This window comes from Salmo trutta, chromosome 3 (genome assembly GCF_901001165.1).
Source record: "Salmo trutta chromosome 3, fSalTru1.1, whole genome shotgun sequence".
NCBI lineage: Eukaryota > Metazoa > Chordata > Actinopteri > Salmoniformes > Salmonidae > Salmo > Salmo trutta.
The window spans coordinates 24746966-24772638 of NC_042959.1; the positions used below are offsets into that span (position 1 = coordinate 24746966).

Below are 25673 nucleotides of genomic sequence, written 5' to 3' on the forward strand. Positions count from 1 at the left end.
CAAAGGGAAACCCAGACGTAAGCTTCCCAGTGACGCGAGCCTACCAGATGAGCTAAATGACTTTTATTCTTGCTTCGAGGCAAGCAACACTGAAACATGCACGAGAGCACCAACTGTTCTGGATGACTGTGTGATAACGCTCTCGGTAGCTGATGTGAACAAAACCTTTAAATAGGTCAACATTCACAAAGCCGCTGGGACAGACAAATTGGCAAGTGTCTTCACTGATATTTTCAAACTGTCCCTGACCGAGTCTGTAATACCTACATGTTTCAAGCAGACCACCATAGTCCCTGTGCCCAAGGAAGCGAAGGTAACCTGCCTAATAATTACCGCCCGTGGCACTCAAGTCGGTAGCCATGAAGTGCTTTGAAAGGCTGGTCATGGCTCACATCAACAGCATCCTCCCGGACACCCTAGACCCACTCCAATTCGCATGCCGCCCCAACAGATCCACAGATGACTCAACCTCACTTACACTCCACAATGTCCTATTTCACCTGGACAAAAGGAACACCTATGTAAGAATACTGTTCATTGACTACAGCTCAGCATTCAACACCATAGTGCCCACGAAGCTCATCACTAAGCTAAGGACTCTGGGACTAAACACCTCCCTCTGCTACTGGATCCTGGACCTCCTGACGGGCCGCCCCCAGGTGGTAAGAGTAGGCAACAAGACGTCTGCCACGCTGATCCTTAACACTGGGGCCCTTCAGGGGTGTGTACTTAGTCCTCTCCTGTATTCCCTGTTCACCCACGACTGGGTGAACAGACACGACTACAACACCATCATTAAGTCTGCTAATGACACAACAGTGTCCTTGGTGTCCACATCACCAACGAACTCTCATGGTCCAAACATACTAAGACAGTCGTGAAGAGGGCACAACAAAACCTTTTCCCCCTCAGGAGACTGAAAAGATTTGGCATGGGTCCCCAGATCCTCAGAAGGTTCTACAGCTTCATCATCGAGAGCATCCTAACCGGTTGCATCACCGCCTGGTATGGTAACTGCTCGCATCTGACCGTAAGGCGCTACAGAGGGTAATGCGAATGGCCCAGTACATCACTGGGGCCAAGCTTCCTGCCATCCAGGACCTATACAATAGGCGGTGTCAGAGGAAAGCCCATCAAATTGTCAGAGATTCCAGTCACTCACGTTATAGACTGTTTTCTCTGCTACCGCACGGCAAGCGTTACCGGAGCGCCAAGTTAAGGACCAAAAGGCTCCTCAACAGCTTCTATCCCCAAACCATAAGACTGCTGAACAATTCATCAAATTGCAACCAGACAATTTACATTGACCCCCCCCCCCTTTTGTACACTGTTGCTACTCGCTGTTTGTGTGTTACCTATGCATAGTCACTTCGCCCCCCACCTACATGTGCAGATTACCTCAACTAGCCTGTACCCCCGCACACTGACCCGGTACCGATGCCCCCTGTATATAGCCTTGTTATTGTTATTCTTATTGTGTTACTTTTTATTATTATAAAAAATGTTTTATCTACTTGGTAAATATTTTCTTCTTCTTGAACTGCACTGTTGGTTAAGGGCTTGTAAGTAAGCATTTCATGGTAAAGTCTACACTTGTTATATTCGGCGCATGTGACAAATAAAGTTTGATTTGATTTGAAATGAACTCTGACTCAAAGGACTATAAGTACTTCTGTAAATACTTGAAGGTTAGACACCACTGAAATTGAAATTATGTCAACAGAGTTGTGCAATATCCTAGCTTGAGCGTGTTAGCCATTGTTGGGGTTACAACCGAGCACGTACTAACTGACAGACCAATGTAATGTCAGAAAAATTTACTTGAAAGTACCTCACTTAAGAAATAGTCATAGTGTAATTGTTTTTATCCAACACTTGTACCATTACATACAGTACCAGTTAAACATTTGGACACCTACTCATTCAAGGGTTTTTCTAAATGTTTTACTATTTTATACGTTGTAGAATAATAGTGAAGACATCAGAACTATGAAATAACACATATGGAATGATGTAGTAACCAAAAAAGTGTTAAACAAATCAAAATCTATTTTATATTTGAGATTCTTCAAAGTAGCCACCTTTTGCCTTGATGACAGCTTTGCACACTCTTGGCATTCTCTCAACCAGCTTCATGAGGTAGTCACCTGGAACGCATTTCAATGAACAGGTGTGTCTTGTTAAAAGTTAATTTAAAGGAATTTATTTCCTTCTTAATGCGTTCGAGCCAATCAGTTGTGTTGGTAGGGGTGGTATACAGAAAAAAACAATATTTGGTAAAAGACCATGTCCATATTATGGCAAGAACAGCTCAAATAAGCAAAGAGAAATGACAGTCCTTCATTACTTTAAGACATGAAGGTCAGTCAATGCGGAAAGTGTCAAGAACTTTGAAAGTTTCTTCAAGTGCAGTCGCAAAAACCATCCAGTGCTATGATGAAACTGGCTCTCATGAGGACCGCCACAGGAAAGGAAGACCCAGAGTTACCTCTGCTGCTGAGGATAAGTTCATTATAGTTGTCAGCTTCAGAAATTGCAGCCAAAATAAATGCTTTACCAAGTTCGAGTAACAGACAAATCTCAACATCAACTGTTCAGAGGAGACTGCGTGAATCAGGCCTTCATGTGCGAAATGCTGCAAAGAAACCACTATTAAAGGACACCAATAAGGAAAAGAACCTTGCTTGGGCCAAGGAACATGAGCAATGGACATTAGACCGGTGGAAATCTGTCCTTTGGTCTGATGAGTCCAAATGTGAGATTTTTGGTTGCAACTGGAGTTTCTTTGTGAGAAGCAGCATAGGTGAATGGATGATCTCCACATGTGTGGTTCCCACCGTGATGGTGTGGGGATGCTTTGTTGGTGACACTGTCAGTGATTTATTTAGAATTCAATGCACACTTAACCAGCACGGCTACCACAGCATTCTGCAGCCATACGCCATCCCATCTGGTTTGCGCTTAGTGGTACTATCATTTGTTTTTCAATAGGACAATAACCCAACACACCTCCAGGCTGTTTAAGGGCTTTTTGGCCAAGAAGGAGATTGATGGAGTGCTGCATCAGATGATCTGGCCTCCACAATCATCCAACCCAATTAACATGGTTTGGGATGTGTTGCACCACAGATTGAAGGAAAAGCAGCCACAAGTGTTCAGCGTGTGTGGGAACTCCTTCAAGACTGTTGGAAAAGCATTCCAGGTGAAGCTGGTTGAGAGAATGCCGAGAGTGTGCAAAGCTGTCATCAAGGCAAAGGTTGGCTACATTGAAGGATCTAAAAGTAGATTTGTTTAACACTTTTGCTTACTACATGATTCCATATGTGTTATGTCATAGTTTTAATGTCTTCACTATTATTCTACAATGTAGAAAATTGTACAAAAAGAAAAACCCTTGAATGAGTATGTGTGTCCAAACTTTTGACTGGTACTGTACATGTACACAAATATTGGTGATATACATCAATATTTATTGTGTTTTGGTCAAGCACAAATGCAGCAGATCAATAACTTACTTTTCTTTGAAGCTGCCTTGGTGGTACACCCTTGGAAGAATGTGCCTAATATCCCGTTTACATTGTACAGTAGGCCGACATTCCACCAGTCTTTCAGCAAAACAAGAGTCCAAAAGAATAGAGTCTTTGCCCTCGCAAGAGCCGTCAAGGGAAAGAACATGATTATCTCTGAGAAACATTTCTTCTTTCATAAGCCTGCATTTATCACCTCTCGTTTAGTCCATGTTAATTAATTAGCAGACTTATTACTTCTCCAGCACAATGGGGAAACGCCACTCATTGTGTGAAAAGTCCTTGGCACATCATTCAACAAGGAAGGCACATGACAGGAAAGGATGTGCTTCTTTGAACGTTAATGGGCTGGTTTCATGGACACAGCTTAAGTGTAGTTCTGGACTAAAAAGCTTGTTCAATTGAGATTCTTCATTGAGCATGCTTTTTAGTCCAAGACTAGACTTAATATGTCTCCCGGAAACCAGCCATAAATGGATTACGATTCACCCAGTTGGAAATTGGGGTAGTATGCTGTGTATTTTAAATTATTTATTTAACTAGGCAAGTCAGTAAAGAACAAATTCTTATTTACCATGATGTCCTACACCGGCCAAACCCAGACAATGCTGGACCAATTGTGTGCGGCCCAATGGGACTCCCAATTATGGCAGGTTGTGATACAGCCCGGATTCGAACCAGGGTGTCTGTAGTGACACCTCTAGCACTGAGATGCTAAGGCACTGCGACACTTGGGGGACCGACCTCAATTTTGAAACTTAGACAGACCAGCAGGGTAGAATCTGGGGAATCTTTTCTGCCATGTAAAGAGGCTGGTGTTCAAAAGTTCCCTGAGTTCATCAATTAAATTTCATGAAACTTGGCATACATTTACTAATTCATAGATCTACTTCTGTCTGCTAATCCTCTCTCTCTTTGTCTGAACCAGAGGTTCATAACTGTATATTTGTCACGGGTGTCGTAGGGTGTAGACCAAAACTCAGCGGGAACATGTATACTCATCTTCTTTTTATTAGTGAAGAAGGAAAACACAAACAACGTATACAAAAAAACAAACGAACTGGACAGTCTCGTCAGGCACACAGCTAAACAAGAAACAATCTCCCACAAAACCCATGAAAAACAAACTCCTAATTATAGGACCCTCAATCAGAGGCAACAATAACCAGATGCCTCCAATTGAAGGTCCAACCCCAATTAACTAAATATAGAAATACAAAAGACTAGATAGAACATAGAAAATATACTAACATAGAACAATGACTAACAAACCCCGGAATCTAAATATTTTAGGGGGGGGGGGGGGGATTAGAAGGATTACTTTATCCTATCCTAGGTATTCCTTAAAGAGGTGGGGTTTCAGGTGTCTCCGGAAGGTGGTGATTGACTCCGCTGTCCTGGCGTCGTGAGGGAGCTTGTTCCACCATAGGGGTGCCAGAGCAGCGAACAGTTTTGACTGGGCTGAGTGGGAACTGTGCTTCCTCAAAGGTAGGGGGGCCAGCAGGCCAGCGGTGGATGAGCGCCCCTCTGCCTAAACACATACACAAAACACACCCTGAACCACATAAAACAAACACCCCCTGCCACGTCCTGACCAAACTACAATAACAAATAACCCCTATAAATAACCAAAAATAACCCCCAAAACAAAAAAAATACCAAAACTAAAGGGAGGGAAGGGAGGGTGGCTGCCGTCACCGACGGCTCCTGTGCTACACCCCCCCTCCCCAAACCTCCTACAGTGGAGGTGGCTTAGGCTCAGGCCTTAATCCCCTACCTGACCAAACCACCCCCACTGCATACCTTTGCCAGAGGATACCTTTGCCAGAGGCTAGTCACTGAAGACCCTGGACTGTCCTCTGGGAGCTCCAGACTGTAGGCCGTCTCACTCGGTTCCGGACTGCACACTGTTGCCGGATACTCTGGACGGGGTACTGTTGCCGGATACTCTGGACGGGGTACTGTTGCCGGATACTCTGGACGGGGCACTGTAGCCGGATACTCTGGACGGGGCACTGTAGCCGGACACTCTGGACGGGGCACTGTCGTCGGACACTCTGGACGGGGCACTGTCGTCGGACACTCTGGACGGGGCACTGTCGTCGGACACTCTGGACGGGGCACTGTCGTCGGACACTCTGGACGGGGCACTGTCGCTGGAAGTTCTGGACGGGGCACTGTCGCCGGAAGTTCTGGACGGGGCACTGTCGCCGGAAGTTCTGGACGGGGCACTGTCGCCGGAAGTTCTGGACGGGGCTGACGCACTGAAAGCCTGATGCGTGGGGCTGGTAGTGGAGGTACCAGACTGGGGACACTCACCTCAGGGCTAATGCAGGGAGCAGGAACAGGACGAGTTGGACTGGGCTGACGCACTGGAAGCCTGGTGCGTGGTGCTGGTTTAGGAGACGCCAGACTATGGATACGCACCTCAGGGTCAGCACGAGAAGCAGGAACTGGATACACCAGGACATGGGTAAGCACTGGAGGTCTGGAGCTCACCTCTTGCACAACCCGTCCTGGCTGGATGGAAATAGCAGCCCTGCACGAGCGGAGTGCTGGTACAGGGCGAACTGGGGTGTGCAGAGGCCTGATGGTTGCCGTGCGTAGAGCAGGCGTAGGGTAGCCTGGGCCTAGGAGGCGCACTGGTGGCCAGATGCGCTGTGCAGGCATCCTCTTTCCAGGCTGGATGCCTATTCTAGCACGGCACTTGCGAGGGGCTGGGATCGCTCGCACCGGACTGTGCATGCACATGGGCGAGATCGTGCACACTACCGCATACTCCGGCGCTCTCCACTCCAAATGCTTCCCATAATAAGCACAGGGAGCTGGCTTAGGGCTCACCCTTAGCCCAGCCAAACTACCCGTGTGCCCCCCCCCCAAAAAAATATTGGGGGTGCCTCTCGTGCTTCCCCATCGGCGCGTACAAAGCTTCATACCGGCGCCGCTCGGCCTTGGCTGCCTCTATCTCCTCCGGTGGGCGACGATATTCCCCAACCTGGTGCCATGGTCCAGCCCCGTCCAGAATTTCCTCCCATGTCCATGATTCCACTGGGCTCTGTTGCTGCTCCCTCCTCCGCTGCTTGGTCCGTGTTTGGTGGGAGATTCTGTCACGGGTGTCGTAGGGTGTAGACCAAAACGCAGCGGGAACATGTATACTCATCTTCTTTTTATTAGTGAAGAAGGAAAACAAAAACAACGTATACAAAAAAAACAAATGAACTGGACAGTCTCGTCAGGCACACAGCTAAACAAGAAACAAACTCCTAATTATAGGACCCTCAATCAGAGGCAACAATAACCAGCTGCCTCCAATTGAAGGTCCAACCCCAATTAACTAAACATAGAAATACAAAAGACTAGATAGAACATAGAAAATATACTAACATAGAACAATGACTAACAAACCCCGGACTAATAAATCAAATACCCCTCTACCTAAACACATACACAAAACACACCCTGAACCACATAAAACAAACACCCCCTGCCACGTCCTGACCAAACTACAATAACAAATAACCCCTATACTGGTCAGGACGTGACAATATTAAAGTAACTGTTCCCAGATTTAACCTAGAATTAATTACAATATGAGTGAAATTGTTTTCCTTCCAAAAAAAGAAAAAGGTAATTTACAGTAAGTAGGTTAAGGATTCAGACCCTTTTTTTCAATTTTCACTTAAAATGACATACCTAAATCTACCTGCCTGTAGCTCATGACCTGAAGCAAGGATTTGCATATTATTGATACCATTTGAAAGGAAACACTTTGAAGTTTGTGTAAATCTAAAATTAATGTAGGAGAATAAAACACATTAGATCTGTTAAGATATAAAACAAAGACATTTTTTTTGTTTTTTAAATATTTTTTATCAACTTTGAAATGCAAGAGAAAGGCCAGAATGTATTATTGCAATTTAGGCGCAATTTAGATTTTGACCACTAGATGACAGCAGTGTATGTGCAAAGTTTTTACTGATCCAATGAACCATTGCATTACTGTTCAAAATGTTGTGTCAAGTCTGCCTCCCCAAATGTGCCTAATTGATTTGTTACATTTTCAAGTACATAACTGTGCACTCTCATCAGACAATAGCATGGTATTCTTTCACTGTAATAGCTACTGGAAATTGGACAGTACAGTTAGATTAACAAGAATTTAACCTTTCTGCCCATATCAGATATGTATATGTCTTGGGAAATGTTCTTGTTACTTAAAATGGCACGTTAGCTCAACCTTCCCGCGGGGGGACACCAATCCCGTAGAGGTTAAAAAGCAACTTCTTTTGTGTTGAAATGGTGTGGGCGTATAACGGTCATATAAAATATGCTTGCAAGTAGACATCCTCTATGAAGAAATAGCAACAAAAAAAATTAAACAGTCTGTTTGAGATACAAGTGTTTTAAGTGTTTTTTTGGGGGGGTTTTTTGTACTGTATGCTTTGGCCACATACGTGTATAAGGCAAGTCAACAACATTATTTGGGCATGAGTTTACAGAATATGAACTTTTAAAAGTGAGATTTTCTTATTCTTCATGAGGCTTAATGAGCCATGCTACCCTAATTAGCTATGCCTTAACATATGTCAGTATCAATTCCACTGTTGATCAATGGGGTGGAGACAAGCCATTTCATGTTCCTTGAGGCAGAAGTGTCAGACAAGCACTTAGTGGAAATCCCTAGGTATAATCAGTGAGACCCTTAGGGCTGACAACACAGACAAGACAAACAGACTCATAGCGTGAATGGTTAACAAAGGAGGCAACGCAGCGATTGTGGATAACGTCTAGAACAGGTGCCTACATGTGACTGACAAAACCTATTCATTGGTTGCCAACGAGCAAACCCAACACAATGTCCTTCTTGTAGCCAATTGGCCACACTTTTATCCTGCTGTTCCCATTAGTATCTGCCTGTTATTTACCATGTCTGTATGATATTTTAAAGTGAAACAGACAAATTACTGTATGTATAACGATCATGTAATTGGATGCCCTGGATATAAGTAATTAGCGAAGCAACTTGATTATGCGTGCATGCCACTGCTGTTTTGAATGTAGGTTTGGACCGTGGAGAGTTGTGTTGGAAATGGCACCACCTGGATAATGAGATGCGGAGAGGCATGTGCTGGTATCTAAGCCCGAAGGCTTATCTGCAAGCTGTACCGCATCAGGCGGACACTGTAGCGCGACCACTGTAGTCCACATGGAGCACTGTCTTAGGTCTGACTGTTCTCCTTTTAACTTGGACTCCAATGTCAAAGTATAGCCTACGTCTAGCCATTTCTCTGCTGGGTTGTTATGCATATCAATTGGATAAAAGGGGTTATGTTTACACTTTGATTGCTTTGACATCCCATTCTATAACGCTGTAGAACATTGTTATTTATCTTTGGTGCAATGTAAACACAGTTCTAACATAGTCATTACTATCTGAGCATATGGTTCAACGGGGAAGAAAGGAGCCATCATTGTGAACAACAGGAGTGTAATGGTGATGATGGAAAGGAAGCAAAGATCGGCTGAAGGTTCTTCAGGCTGAAGGTTCTTCATTCTTCAGCTTCATAGCTAGATGACCAGACGCAGGTGTGAGGTTTAGCATTTTATTTGGATATCCCATTAGCTGTTGAAGAAGCAGCAGCTCTTTTCCTGGGGTCTTATAGAGATCAAGGTCATGCTACTCCCTGTTATCACAATCTACATAAAACATGATCTAAAGTCCGTATCGGTAACACTTTACATGAAGACGCTCGTGTACCGGTGTAATTATTTATTACAGTAACAACACTATCTTAACTGTCAACATGTTGTTACTAGACTGATTACTCCATTACTACACAGGTAGAAGAGCACCAGTCACTGGAGTGTTTTGGGACAAATGTTAGGCAAGCAAGATTGTGTGATAAGGAAACTGAAAGTAGTAAATAAAGTGATGTTACTCACACTGGCACAATTACCAGCAATTCATTCCTGAGGTGATAATCATCAGTCATTATTCATGCTTGGTTTGTAAAAATATTTCTCATATACTATCACTATGCCTAGCACATGACAAACTGATAATGCCTGAACGTTCCTTTAGTAATATAAAGTCTAAAGACAGGTTAGATACATGCGGCTGCTCCACTTGAAATGTTCCAGGGACAGATTTCTTTTGTTTCTAAATATTGTGCATATTGTCTCTAAATTTGTTTCTAAATGTTGTGCATATTGTCTCTAAATCAGAACCGCGTCCAGGGTAATATTCTGTGTGTATGAGGAAACTGCTGGCAATTTTGTTTCGGATGCTAATTGTATAATTCCGCAGTTTGCTATAGCGCTTGGATTGTCCTTGCCTCGATGCAGAAGACTGGTCTGTTGCTGCTGCTATTTTCATCTCCATCTTCAATCCATCTTGACAGTTGGCCAACATCAACTACTGACCCGATCCACTATAAGGAGTTTGCAAAAAAAGAGAGATGGAAAAGCCCCATGCTGAAGGGATGCTGGCTATTTATCAGTTAATAAAGAAACAAATATGATGTAGTCAGAGGTTTACACTTCTTCGTTCCTCATTCCTTCATTCGTTGTCATGTTGTTTCTTTACTCACTCTATTTTCTTTTCCATATTTATCTGACCATTATTTGTATCCTTAAGGATTCCTAAGGAGTGCAGGCAGCCAACCTTTCTATCTGACATGACTGTGAATGCCAAAGCTGTAATTGTCAGACAACAGACCTGGGAGTGAGCGAGAGAGGGAGGAAAGAGAGAGGAAGGGAGAGAAAACAAGGGGATGGGAAATGCAGTGAGAGGCAGGAAGGGGAGTATGTGAGTGAGAGAGAGAGACGGAGAGAAAGAGAGCGAGGGAGGGGAGAGAGAGAAAGAGAGAGCGGCTTTCATTCCGGCACTTCTCAGCATCCAGTCTCTGAGACGGCGTTCTAGAGAGTAGAGCTACAAAATAAGGCACATTGGAGAGGGAAAAAAATTGAAGGAGGAAGTCAAGGGAAATAAATTACAAGAACAGTTTGCTATCCACTACTAACTCCTATCGGGTGGTGAGAGGTGTCAAAGTTTGCACTCTGGGGGACCCCCCCCCATGCTGGGCTGAACAGAGGACAGCTCCCGTCTTCTAGGTGTGGAGAGCACAGACTGCCTGTAGTCACTTTCGGGGGAGCCAGTGCGCACTAGGAGTATTCTCCATCTGTGGATCTCGCACTTCATCGCTGCCTGCCTGCAACACGGGAGGAGGAGATCCAATCAGTGTTTGGGTTTAATAAGGTGGAATACCAGAGGGGACACAACAGAAAAGATACAGCACAACCTGGGAAATAAAGGAAGTAGGAGCACACAGCAGTGAAGGACATCCTTCAGAGGAGGAAAAATAACATTTTACGGAATTTTGACTTCAGAGGCTCCTGTTCCAGGGGGACTTGGGCAGCATCATTTCGTTTTTGGGAGGAGCAGCTCTCAGCTTCAGTCAGCTAATCTTGTGGACTATAGGATCCTGGATGGCATGTCAAGGTAAGGACCTATCTTCAACTCTCCCGGTGTATCAGCCAGCCAGCTACTGCTCAGATTAGGTAACGGCAACACTCAGCAGCAGATGAAAAGAGAGAGAAGAAGCAGACGGAAAGGTATGTGTTTCACTAATCTCCAGACTGTTTAGTGGCACTAATAGGACGTGAAAAGTTGCGATAACGCCTTTCCGCGATTCATTTTCTTCATGCCGTGTCCTGATGCACGGTGGGAAGATGATTGCTTTTTTCTAGGAGGGATATTTTGATCTATGCATGAGAGGGTAGAGGGCTGTTGAGGGGTGGTATGGTGGGTGTTGAGGGGGTGGTATGGGGGGGAATGTTGGAAAGGAAAAGACGCCAGTGTGCAAAGCAATTTATCTCTGGGGTCTCTGTCTCTATGGTGGCTTCCAGCAGGAATGCTGGATGGAAGGGCATAATTACCACTGGTGTTTGTCTTCGTCTTTGTAGGGGCCATATCTTTGGGACATGGGATTACGTTTGTATGTTCACCACCTGCCTCTGAGTCGCGACAACACAGCTACCCTGCATATTAAGGTCTGTGTTTCCCTTTATTGCAGCAGACGGCAAACAACATGTTTTAGCTGTTTCGAATGCTGCCCAAATGTCTTACATGCCCCACATAATAGTTGTGCATCTTTCCTGTCTTACTGTCATGCCCATCTTTGGTCACGCTAAGCTGATAAGGTGATGAAACGTGTAGATGATGAGCATGTGTTTTCTCTCCTCAAGGTCCTTGTGTGTAAATGAGGATAAAATGACTCATAGGATGATGGAGGGATATAAAATAGGGGTTTATAAATATAACTGCAGCATCGTTGTAGTGAATCTACAGCACCTCCCTGTCAACACCGGACAAGTGCCCCTTTGTAAGAACAGGCTGAAGTATTTATGATTGCATGTGCATCCTGTCTGCCCTGAAATATTTAAAATAATTGAATAATAAATAGCCTGTGCCTGTCAAACCCTGCACCTGCCGTGGAGGATGAATATGACACAGCCTCCTTATGTAATATGCAAAGCGGTGTCCAATAAATCCCTTTGCCTCTAGATATGAAAATGTAAAAAGTGTCTCCTCTTGCGAGACATCAACAGGGGGGTAGAGGGGGTGGAACTGCAGGAAAGGGTGAAATGAAGTTGATGACAGTTTCATACGTACAGTCGCTAAATGTCCACCAATAGGACTGGCTAATTCTGATCTGTAATTTATAGCTCGCTGGTGGATGTATATAGGATGGTGCCTGTCCTAATGGTTCAGAGATTAAAGTGACAAAGCTCTGGTATTGGAATTACTCATGAAAGAGAATGTTGGCCTTTCATCTTATCGTTTGTCCGGTCCAGATATAGGTGTAATCTAATGGGCATTATGGCGGACGTGCATTTAGTGTGTGTGTGTGTGTGTGTGTGTGTGTGTGTGTGTGTGTGTGGTTGTATGTGTCCAGAGCTGTGAGCTTCATCCTCTTTGATGTTTTATTGAGTGTTAACCATGTCCGCATAGACTCTGATCCGGGGTTACACGGTGAAGGGAATCTCTGATTTGGACCTCATTCAGCCTTGTACTGCTTTTCAGTGTGGATTAGCAACACCGATTTTGCTTTCACAGCATTTTGAATCTGCTAAACGATTTAGTCCAGGTATGTGTGCGTTTGAGTGTGTGTGTGTGTACATGCTTGTGTGTGTGTAGATGTTTGTGTCAGTGTGTATATGTTTGTGTGTATGCTTGTTTGAGTGTGCTTGTTTGAGTGTGTGTGTGTGTGTGTATATATATTTGTGTGTGTATGCTTGTGTGTGTGTGTGTGTGTGTATGCTTATTTGAGTGTGTGTATGCTTGTTTGAGTATGTGTGTATGCTTGTTTGAGTGTATGTATGCTTGTTTGAGAGAGAGAGTGTGTGTGTGTGTGTGTGTGTGTGTGTGTATGCTTGTTTGAGTGTGTTTGCCCAACCCTTGTAAAAGGAATATGTGCTGTCTGATGGTGGCTGAGGGAGGAGTCAGAGACTTGGTCTACTATTTCACTTGGATTATGCATCCACTGAATTATAGTATGGAAGGCGAATAGAAGGCATTTTTATTTTCCCAGTGATTACTCTGAATTGTAGACAGCACATTCACAGGGGGTAGACATTAGAGAAGAAAACAACTTTGATGGCAAAAATGCTGTGCTTTTGATTTATTGCCTACAGCTACGGTTTGAATCAGTATGCATGCACGTAACTAGGCAGCTGAAATATGACTGACATACCTGCTTCTAACTATAATAAATCATTTTCAATCATCTCATGCCTTTTGGACCCACACAGATGATGCATTTTCTGCTTAGTTGTGAATTTTGCCTAATATTTATATTAGGAATTTGTTTAGTCTAGTTTATAGCCAATATTACTTCACAATTTACCCAACATGTGTATGCAGACAGAAGCAGAGGGTTCTTTTTAATGGTTTTGTCATTATCCAAACAGATATTGAATAATAAAATGTGTCAATATATTGTATTTTTACCCCTTAAGAATACAATTTTATACCCCAGCTAATTCAGGACATGTGTAAAATTTGCTTATACGGATCGGAGTATCATGGGTAGAGTAGCTATGGACTACTCATACATCAAGGAGACTTGTCAGACCTTCAGTGATGAATAAGAAGGCCCACTTCCGCTCTAGAGATTGTCATATTCAACGTTGGCTAGCCATTAGAAGCTAACTATGCATTGATGTAGAGGAGAAATTTCAATTGAATTTGTCTCAGAAATTCTACCAGAACATGCTCTATGCAGGCCTCTGAGATGCATAGGGTCCTCGGCCTTTAAGTGGACATTAAACAATCTTCTTTCAGTCCAGGGTAATTAACTGTAGTATTCTAAAATGCCACCATCTTAAAATGTCAATACTTCAGGCCTCCTTCCCAACTGTCTAAAAGCTCTCTACAGGACATTACTGTAACATTAGCGTTATCATGTTATTATCCAGACTGTAGAAGCAAAAATTCCGCCATTAAAGGAGGTTAAGCACATAATTTCTCTGTCGGAAGTAGCGCGGTTGAACTGTATGAAAGGGAAGACGTGGCCCGAGCACAGCGGCATATTTTTAGACAGTCCATTAAGGCATAGGAAAATCAATGCTCGCAGTTCTGTCAACATTGGGTTTCAGTTTTTTTTAACACGATGACCTTTGTCGGATACAGTGAGGAACCTGAATGGCATTGTCATACTGTGGCTTGGCGAAAGAATAACACCGGTCATTATGAAAATAGACAAAGGCTGTGTCTTGTTGACATAGCGCAAACATGAATGGCCGTCTTCCATCTGCTTTCAAAAATGAATTTGATTTGGGCTTGAACACGCTTTCTCCTCTACTGTTACTTGTTAAAAGGATTCCTTGGGTGAATATTCAATATCTGACAGGCTGATAGATGCACCGCTGATAAATCCATTTCAGGCTGATTATAAATACATTTCAGGCTTTACTTAGCCACATGCTTCCACATATCAAATCAATAAAATAAAACGTCTAGACTTTACCGTGACATGTTTAATTAACCAATGTTTAAGCTCTTAACCAACAGTGCAGTTCAAGAAAGAGTTAAGAAAATATTTACCAAACAAACAAAAGTAAAAAATAATAAAAAGTAAAAGAATAAAATAATAGTAACGAGGCAATATACAGGGGGTACCGGTACTGAGTCAATGTGTGGGGGTACAGGTTAGTCCAGGTCATTTGTACATGTAGGTAGGGGTGAAGTGACTATGAATAGATAATAGGCAGTGAGTAGCAGCAGTGTAAAAAAACAACAAATTATTGTACATGTAAATAATCTGTTGGCCATGTGATTAATTGTTCAGCAGTCTTATGGCTTTGGGGTAGAAGCTGTTAAGGACCTCCACCGCCCCCCCTATTTTCCTGATAAAGCAAAACACCATACACTACAACAGCTGGGCCATTTATGGAATATGTTTACTCATCAGCATTGTAAAACTCCCATCATCATGGACACCGCTCCTTCCAATTACCCTCCAACTCATTGAATCCCATCAAAGTCAGCCAAACATTGCTTTGTGAAATGGAGCGTCTCTAGTTCTCTTAAATGTGGCCTGCTTGTAGCACCAGTGCTGCTAAAGGTAGTGGGGGTTTGCAGTTCTTACACCAAAAATAATAATCAAAAGGAAACTTTTTACGATTCAGTGCATGAACCCAACACAGTGCCCTTGTCGCACAGCACAATGTGAGGGCATGGTGTGGCAGCATCCTCTGTTCCCTGCTTCTGTGGTGGGTGGCAGAGTGACTGCTGGTGGCAGTCCATCTTGGAAGAGCACACAGGGAGAGGCTGAGGCTTGAGGACAGATCGCGGACGACTTCCATTGACACTGACCTTGCCACCTATGTCACTTTCGAGCGTGACCTTTGAGTGAGCTGTGGGGACTAGCGTCTGAGGGCCACCTCCAGCAAAGTTCCCTTTGCTTCTCCCGCTTGTGTCGACATGAAGCTTTAGTAAGAGTCAGAGGGGTGAGCGCGGGGTGAGAGGACTTTGTGCCAAATGGCAGTTGTGATGGAAAGGGGGAGAATAGACATCTGTTGGCCTCAATCCATGAAGAACAGAAGATCCAATTACCTCAGGTTGTCTGTCTGACTTAAGTGAAGGCACCCCAGGTTGACCTTGAACTGAGGTTTGATGCCTTTAATATCTGTCCAGGTCTTCTCAGGCTCCACACAAGCCCAGTATGCCACCACAACGCGTGGGAGGCCACAGTAAGGTGTTGTGACACTATCAGTCTGCCACAGCTTGGCTTCTCACACTTATTGAATTCCGACAATAGCACTGAAATGCCAACCTGACAGCACGTTTACTTAAGCACTATTATGTTTGCAGAAGGAGAACAGAGAGAGGGTAAGATTTGGCTTTGAACACATCAAAGATTATTATAATATGCCGTTAGCTGCAGTTACGTTGGAGGGGACTGACTGGTGCAACAAATATGTGAATTTAGAACAAATATGAGATTCAATGTGCTTTTTTGTTGTAGAATAGAATATCAAACATAGAGAGATTGAAAGTTATGAGACTTTCCACTTATAGACCTTTTTAACATATTTTTTAGGAGGAGCGGAAGTGAACCCTGAAACTCCAAAGAACTTCCGGTGCATTTGTACACAACAGCTGTTCTGTCACAGCTGTAAACAGCTAGCTAGCTAAGCTAACTTAGTTTAGTTGTTTTCTCAATGTCATAATTAGAATTTTTGACCATAGTATTCAGGGATGGGATAGTCCTTACGTCCGGGGAAAATTTAAAATGTATAGCTAGATTTGCCAAAGAAGCATCGCAGCGGGCTGCATTGCCTGCATGGATAGTAACATTAGCAGCAGCAGGAGGTGAAAGCGCCAGGATGATGTGTAGCAGACAGGTAAGATTTTTATCAAGTTAACCATCTATTTTCGGTAATGTCAGGGAACTGGCTAGCTACATATAAATAGGATCGACAGCCATCAAATATTAGTTTTTTAAATTACACAAACGTTAGCTTGATCTGCTAAAAACAAGTCAGCTACCTAGTAAGTAGCTAAGTTAACTAACTCATTAACAGATGTCCCGTCTCAAAGAGAGAACTATCACAATGACAAAACTCAATTGCAACGAAATATAAAATGTTATATCACTTTAGAATAATGAAGCAAGTCCTGGTCTAATTTCTGTTTTTCCTAATCTCAGATACAGAGACCTGTGAAGCTGTTAAACCGTGTCTGTGGATGAATGTCCCAAAGAAAGTCCCTAGTTCTGGTGAGACTGAAGTTCGTATCACCAATGGGTTATTTAAGGTACTGGTTTACTGTTAGAATTGGTTGTAGGACCACAAAAATTAAGTTAGAATTAACAATGCATATACCTAGAACATGTATGGTCAACCTTGCTTCTAGCGATCGAGCTATTTGGTTTGCAGGTTTCTGTTCCAGCCCAACACTGACATTCTGTTTATTATTTGTATTAGACACATCATTTAACTATTCAATCATCTCTTGTTTTGGAGTAAGATGAATGTCGAAACCCACTAACCATCTACATAGGCGTTCTTTGTATGATTTTAAATAAAGTGTTGATTATTTTAATTAAGTATGGTGTATTTTTTGGTCGTTGAACATTACCTGTGTGTCTGTTTTATTTGGTTATCACTCACTCTCATTTTGTCTGATAGTATTGCACAGATTTGCAGCTGCAGCTGGTGTCCTTGATCATTGGTGTGGGTGTAACAATCCCTGTATGACTGACCTAGGATCCCCTGTCCACAACAGCACTTCATACCCACAAAGCACCATTCATTATCATTCCAAAACATGATCTTGGTTGGGCTATGATAACAGTTCTTTAGGTCTCAGGTCTCAAGAGAATAGCACTCACCTGTGAACTAGCTCACATGTGCTACACACTCATCCCTCTGCTACACTCACTGACCTCCTCCTTCTCCACCTCAACCTCAACACACTCACCCCTCTGGTACACTCACTGACCTCCTCCTTCTCCACATCAACCTCAACACACTCACCCCTCTGCTACACTCACTGACCTCCTCCTTCTCCTTCTCCACCTCAACCTCAACACACTCACCCCTCTGGTACACTCACTGACCTCCTCCTTCTCCACCTCAACCTCAACACACTCACCCCTCTGCTACACTCACTGACCTCCTCCTTCTCCACCTCAACCTCAACACACTCACCCCTCTGGTACATTCACTGACCTCCTTCTCCACCTCAACCTCAACACACTCACCCCTCTGCTACACTCACTGACCAACCCCTTCTCCACATCAACCTCAACATACTCACCCCTCTGCTACACTCACTGACCTCCTCATTAATATCAGCAGCCAGAAAAGCAGATTGTCAACTGAGTCAATCTTGCACCCACATGATTAATTTTGTGGGTATTTAATTCTGCTACATTGACTCAGATCACAGTCGGTGGCTGAGTTATACTGTCGGTGGCATAGGAAGAGGTGAAAGGGGTGTGACTGTAGCAGAGGTGAGCTGCTGTTGAGTTCTAGTAGCCCTGTGATGTGATGTCATTCCCCCTGAGAGTTGAAGTAGTGTCTCCTCCTGTCTATCATGAATGTGTATTTGTTTTAATACTGTAAGCATCTCGGCTCTGGAGGATCTCCTCCTGCGATTTTGAGCACCGGTTTGCTTAATTCTGCTACACTCACTGTCCTCCTCCAGTTGTTGGTATGCTAGCTACACGTGTAACTTGATAAGGGTTTGTGTCCTGGCCTGGTCAGCCATATGGGGATGGAACTCCTACATTACACAGCCACTTTGCAGCCAATGTAAAAGTTACCCTTCACTGTGGTCACTCTCCAGGGGATTTTTCTCTTGCCACCACTATACGTGGTCTACCCAATTGGTTACAGTGGATGTGAGATTATTTATGGCATGCATTCCCATTGCAGACATATGATGGGATTAGTATTGGCCTCGTGGGCATGTCCAATGCCGACATATGATGGGATTAATATTGGCCTTGTGGGCACGTCCAATGCCGACATTTGATGGGATTAGTATTGGCCTCGTGGGCATGTCCAATGCAGACATATGATGGGATTAGTTTGGCCTCGTGGCATGTCCAATGCAGACATATGATGGGATTCGTATTGGCCTCGTGGGCATGTCCAATGCAGACATATGATGGGATTAGTATTAGCCTCGTGGGTGTGTCCAATGCAGACATATGATGGGATTAGTATTGGCCTCGTGGGCATGCCCAATGCAGACATATGATGGGATTAGTATTGGCCTCGTGGGCATGTCCAATGCAGACATATGATGGGATTAGTATTGGCCTCGTGGGTGTGTCCAATGCAGACATATGATGGGATTAGTATTGGCCTCATGAGCACGTCCAATGTAGACATATGATGGGATTAGTATTGGCACTTGTACGTGTGGCTTGTCATTTGTATGCTGAAACAGGTTTCGCAAATCCTCACACATTGTTAACATTTTACAGAGACGTTTTCTGCATTTGAAATGATACTATTAGAAATAGGAAAAGCACTTACACATCTGAGAAGTTGTCTGTGTTAATAATTTGCTAATAAAAATAAATGGCTGGATTGATATGGGCAAGATCAGTGTGTGTGTGTGTGTGTGTGTGTGTGTGTGTGTTTTTTTCTTCATTAGACAGTTAATGTGGGTAACCAAATTATATTCTACCAGATTTGACTTCTACAGTTACTGGACATGCTGCCATGAAATGGATTAGAGCAAGCCCTACCCTTGTAATGAAAGTAGGCCTTAAGGATGACATGCTCAGGAGAGAGACATTATTAGCAAATATCACTGTCAAGAGGGTGTAGAAAGTAATATTAAGGTTAATTTGATTTAATTTCAAAATACATGTTGCTTGAAATAGTTGCAATTTGTTTGCTTCATGTAATGTATCATCCTGGTGTAATTAATATGCAGTTCAACATTATCACCACATGGTGTCAGCCTAGTATTTGTTTTACTACATGTAAACAAACCACTAGCTTGGTCTCATAATGTGAAATCGATAATACATGCCTAGCACAAGCTACCGGTTCATTAAAACTACAGTATGTGTCTTAATTGAAGCTAAGTGAGCAAAAAACTTGTGTAAAATATAGTTGCGTTATGGAGGGAGCAGACGAAGAGCTAGGAGAGAAAGATTAGTAAGGGGGAGAGAGTGGTTGATAGTGGGGTAATTACTGCTAGCTAACTTTGATGTATAAAATGTGACCGTCAAACACTGCACTCGTATGCTAGACAAATTTAGTTTATTTATATTGTTGGCTGTCGTGAGAGAAATGTATCTTGCCTGATGATTTTGTTGAGTGGATCTGGTAGCAACAAGTCAATGTGTGTATATAATTAAAGTTACATTTTTGTGTCGGATCAAGAAGTAAGAATGTATCATTTTGTGTTAGCTAGCCAACTAACTAGCTAGTTAGCAATTATGGCGCGCTGCAGCACAGGATTTTTACTGGGGAAAATCCGTTGCTGCAGAAAGTATTATTGTTTTGACAATTTAAAAGGTCTATATAAAAAGGCACAGTTTGTACCCTAAATGTCATTAAGACATTTTAGCACCAAACATCCCAGCATGGAAATAACGACCCATTTCTACTGCATGGTTCGACTACTGGGCTATCACTTCCATGTAATTAAATACAGTTGAAGTCAGAAGTTTACATACACCTTAGCCAAATACATTTAAACTCAGTTTTCACAATTCCAGACATTAAATCGTAGTAGAAATACCCTGTCTTAGGTCAGTTAGGATCACCACTTTATTTTAAGAACGTGACATGTCAGAAAAATAGTAGAGCATGATTTATTTCAGCTTTTATTTCTTTCATCACATTCCCAGTGGGTCAGAAGTTTACATACACTCAATTAGTATTTGGTAGCATTGCCTTTAAATTGTTTAACTTGGGTCAAATGTTTCAGGTAGCCTTCCACAAGCTTCCCACAATAAGTTGGGTGAATTTTGGCCCATTCCTCCTGACAGAGCTGGTGTAACTGAGTCAGGTTTGTAGGCCTCCTTGCTCGCACACTCTTTTTCAGTTCTGCCCAAATATTTTCTATGGGATTGAGGTCAGAGCTTTGTCAATACCTTGACGTGTTGTCCATAAGCCATTTTGCCACAACTTTGGAAGTATGCTTGGGGTCATTGTCCATTTGGAAGACCCATTTGCGACCAAGCTTTAACATCCTGATGTCTTGAGATGTTGCTTCAATATATCCACATAATTTTCCTGCCTCACGATGCCATCTATTTTGTGAAGTGCACCAGTCCCTCCTGCAGCAAAGCACCCCCGCAACATGATGCTGCCACCCCCGTGCTTCATGGTTGGGATGGTGTTCTTCGGCTTGCAAGCATCACCCTTTTTCCTCCAAACATAACGATGGTCATTATGGCCAAACAGTTATATTTTTGTTTCATCAGACCAGAGGACATTTCTCCAAAAGGTACGATTTTTGTTCCCATGTGCAGTTGCAACCGTAGTCTGGCTTTTTTATGGCAGTTTTGGAGCAGTGGCTTCTTCCTTGCTGAGTGGCCTTTTAGGTTATGTCGATATAGGACTCGTTTTACTGTGGATATAGATACTTTTGTACCTGTTTCCTCCAGCATCTTCACAAGGTCTTTTGCTCTTGTTCTGGGATTGATTTGCACTTTTCGCACCAAAGTACGTTCATCTCTAGGAGACAGAACGTGTCTCCTTCCTGAGCGGTATGACGGCTGTGTGGTCCCATGGTGTTTATACTTGCGTACTATTGTTTGTACAGATGGACGTGGTACCTTCAGGCGTTTGGAAATTGCTCCCAATGATGAACCAGACTTGTGGAGGTCTGCAGTTTTTTTTCTGAGGTCTTGGCTGATTTCTTAAAATTTTCCCATGATGTCAAGCAAAGAGGCACTGAGTTTGAAGGTAGGCCTTGAAATACATCCACAGGTACACCTCCAATTAACTCAAATTATGTCAATTAGCCTATCAGAAGCTTCTAAAGCCATGACATCCTTTTCTGGAATTTTCCAAGCTGTTTAAAGGCCCAGTCATCTCAGTGTATGTAAACTTCTGACCCACTGGAATTGTGATACAGTGAATTGTATGTGAAATAATCGGTCTGCCAAAACTACAGTTTGTTAACAAGAAATTTGTGGAGTGGTTGAAAAATGATTTTTAATGACTCCAACCTAAGTGTATGTAAACTTCTGACTTCAGCTGTATTTATAAACTGAAAAAACCTGCCTATACTGTAAAACCTGATAAGATTGATAAGGGAGCAATGGCAGGGCCATCGACTTTGTGTTTTGCCTTCATCAGCCACTTTGAGGTGTCTTCACGACGACTTTGCCACCTCCCCCCTCTTTCTCTCTGCCCCAGTTATTCAGCAATTAAGCCAGGTAGGTATTTAGAGTATTGACCACTTCGCTCTTTAGACGGTTACAAAAGTGCTGTGTGTGGGGAGCCAGTTGAATATAACTCCTTGCAGCATTTGTTGTCCTAATAAGCAATGTTGTGATGGTTAGCAATGTTGTCCTGGTAAGCCTGTTATGGAGTAATTTGTGTCCTGGTAAAGGATGTTGACTTAATCAGCACAGTGGATTAGAGTTGAGTGGGGGAGAATTAGCAAAGGTCTAATCCTGACTTGTAAACTTGATTCTAGAGTCCAATGTTTCCCTTTTGTTAATCGAAGAAAGTCTTTTCAAATTTGCACAGACATTATGCATGATAATTTTGACTATTCAGACACAAATCCAATTATTTGACATGGACAACTAAGAAAAGACCAACTCGAAAGAATAACAGAACATTAGGACATTGGGTCTGGTCTTATTAGTTCAAGCCATTGATCCTCAGTCTCTTCAGGCCTGTACTGTCAGAGCAGTAGACCAAGTCGTGCATTTGTCTGCTTTAACAACGAGTTGTGGAAGCGGAATGTGGGGTTTCTGCATGCCTTGAAGACTCTCTGCACGTAGATTGGCCACTGACGCTTGGGTAGCAAAATGATTGTCTCCTTATGTCTTGGCTCATGAGATAAAATAAAATGTTATTTGTCACATGCTTCGTAAACAACAGGTGTAGACTTATGGGTCCTTTTCCAGAGTTAAAGATAAAAAAGATAACATCGGAATTGTGACATGAGTAATAAATACACAGTGAATAATGAATAACAATAAGAAGTAAAAATAACATGGCTACTGTATAAACTGTGCATACAGAGTACCAGTACTGAGAGGATGTGCAGGGTTACAAGGTAATAACATGGCTATATACAGGGATTACCAGTACTGAGAGGATGTGCAGGGTTACAAGGTAATAACATGGCTATATACAGGGAGTACCAGTACTGAGTGGATGTGTAGGGGTATGAAGTAATAACATGGATATATACAGGGAGTACCAGTACTGAGTGGATGTGCAGGGGTATGAGGTAATAACATGGATATATACAGGGAGTACCAGTACTGAGTCGATGTGCAGGGGTACGAGGTAATAACATGGCTATATACAGGGAGTACCAGTACTGAGAGGATGTGCAGGGGTATGAGGTAATAACATGGTTATATACAGGGGTGTACCTGTACTGAGTCAATGTGCAGGGGTTTGAGGTAATACCATGGTTATATACAGGCAGTATTAGTACTGAGTGGATGTGCAGGAGTACGAGGTAATAACATGGTTATATACAGGCAGTACCAGTACTGAGGAGTGGATGTGCAGGAGTACGAGGTAATAAAATTAGCTATACTGTATACAGGGAGTACCATTACTGAGTTGATGTGCAGGGGTACGAGGTAATAACATGGCTATATACAGGGAGTACCAGTACTGAGTCGATGTGCAGGGGTATGAGGTAATTGAGGTAGCTATGTACATCTAGGTAGGGGTAAAGTGACTAGGCAACAGGATAGATAATAGACTGAGCTGTGGCAGCAGCAGTGTGTGTGTGTGTGTGTGTGTGAGTGTGTGTTGTGCCAGTATGCATGTGTGCATGTTATGTGTGTGTGGGCCTAAGTAGTGTGTATATGTGTGTTGGGGTGTCAGTGTGTGTGTGCGTGTGCGTGCATATATAGAGTTAGAGCAAGGGAGTTAGTGAAAAAAGGGTCAATGCAGGTAGTCCGTGTAGGCATTTGATTAGCTATTTAGCAGTTTTGTTAAGCAGTTTTATGGCTTGGGGGTAGAAGCTGTTCAGGGTCCTGTTGGTTCCAGACTTGGTGCTCCGGTACCGCTTGCCGTGCATTAGCAGAGAGAACAGTCTATGACTTGGGTGGCTGGATTCTGAAATTTTTTAGGGCCTTCCTTTGATGCCGCCTGGAATAGAGGTCTTGGATGGCAAGGAGCTCTGACCCAGTGATGTACTGGGCCATACTCATGGCCTTGTGGTTGGGTCTTTTGCAGTGCCTGGCAGTACCAAGCGGTGGTGCAGCCAATCAAGATGCTCTCAATGGTGCAGCTGTATAACTTTTTGAGTATCTGAGGGCCCATGCCAAATCTTTTCAACCTCCTGAGGTGGACAAGGCGCTGTCATGCCCTCTTCACAACTGTGTGCGTGTGTGGAGCACATTAATTCCTTAGTGATGTGGACACAGAGGAACTTGAAACTCTCCACCAGCTCCACTACAACTGCTAGGTTATGTCCCATTCAAGGGTTTCATCCACCATGTGGAAATTGATCCTTGAAGAGCCACACGCTTTCTTTCTGTGAGAGAGGGAAGAGTGAGAGAGAGAGAGCCCGTGAGAAGAGGGAAGAGGAGAGAGAGAGAGCCCCTAGAGAGAGAGAAGAGGAGAGAGAGAGAACCCTTAGAGAGAGGGACAAAGAGAGAGAGAGAGAGAGACCCTAGAGAGAGGGAAGAGGAGAGAGAGAGAGAGAGAAAAAAAATAGGAGAGAGAGAGCCCCTAGACAGAGGGAAGAGGATAGAGAGTCCCTAGTGAGAGAGAATAGGAGAGAGAGAACCCTTAGCGAGAGGGACGAGGAGAGAGAGAGACCCTAGAGAGAGAGTCCCTAGAGAGAGAGAAGAGGAGAGAGAAAGAACCCTTAGAGAGAGGGACGAGGAGAGAGAGAGAACCATTAGCGAGAGGGACGAGGAGAGAGAGAAACCCTAGAGAGAGAGAGAGAGTCCCTAGAGAGAGAGAATAGGAGAGAGAGAGACCCTAGAGAGAGGGAAGAGGAGAGAGAGAGAGAGAGAGTCCCTAGAGAGAGAGAATAGGAGAGAGAGAGAACCCTTAGAGAGGGACGTGGAGAGAGAGACCCTAGAGAGAGGGAAGAGGAGAGAGAGAGAGTCCCTAGAGAGAGAGAATAGGAGAGAGAGAGAACCCTTTGAGAGAGACCCTAGAGAGAGGGACGAGGAGAGAGAGACCCTAGAGAGGGAAGAGGAGAGAAAGAGCCCTTAGAGAGAGGGAAAAGGAGAGAGAGAGACCTTAGAGAGAGGGAAAAGGAAAGAGAGAACCCTTAGAGAGAGGGGCGAGGAGAGAGAGAGAGCCCTTAGAGAGATGGAAGAGGAGCCAGAGAGCCCGTAGAGAGGGAAGAGGAGCCAGAGAGCCCCTAGAGAGAGGGAAGAGGAGCCAGAGAGCCCCTAGAGAGAGGGAAGAGGAGCCAGAGAGCCCCTAGAGAGAGGGAAGAAGAGAGAGAGCCCCTAGGTCTTTGAGGAGTTTGAGATAAGATCCTGCCTCAATGCTCTAGGGGGCATTAGTTTGTTGTATCGCTGGTTCACCATAGAAATGATGATTGGTAGTCATGTAACTTTCATGCACGTTACACACAGACACCCAACTTACCCCACCTTTCTACGGTGCATAAATAAAGAGGGAGCTTTCCTCAGGTCAGACTTGGATTGTATACAATTTTTCCTGTCCTAATATGTACACCGAAAATACACTACATGGCCAAAAGTATGTGGACACCTGCTCGTCGAACATCATGGGCATTAATATGGAATTGGTCCGCCCTTTGCTGCTACAACAGCCTGCACTCTTCTGGGAACTCTTTCCACTAGATGTTAGAATATTGCTGCGGGCACCTGCTTCCATTCAGCCACAAGAGCATTAATGAGGTTGGGCACTGATGTTGGGTGATTAGGCCTGGCTCGCAGTTTACGTTCCAATTCATCCCAAAGGTGTTCA

General features: G+C 43.6%; 1 protein-coding gene across 2 annotated transcripts in view; it reads left to right on the forward strand.

Annotated features, from left to right (window-relative positions):
• Positions 1 to 10412: 10412 nt before the first annotated feature.
• Positions 10413 to 25673, forward strand: part of LOC115170895 (leucine-rich repeat and immunoglobulin-like domain-containing nogo receptor-interacting protein 2) — a 303513-nt gene continuing 288252 nt past the window's right edge. The window contains exons 1-2 of one of the 2 annotated variants that reach the window (XM_029727265.1): positions 10413 to 11028; positions 11493 to 11579. The gene's annotated coding sequence lies outside the window, so the exon portion shown is untranslated. The remainder of the gene's footprint in view (positions 11029 to 11492; positions 11580 to 25673) is intronic. The other variant, XM_029727256.1, reaches the window with a different exon arrangement.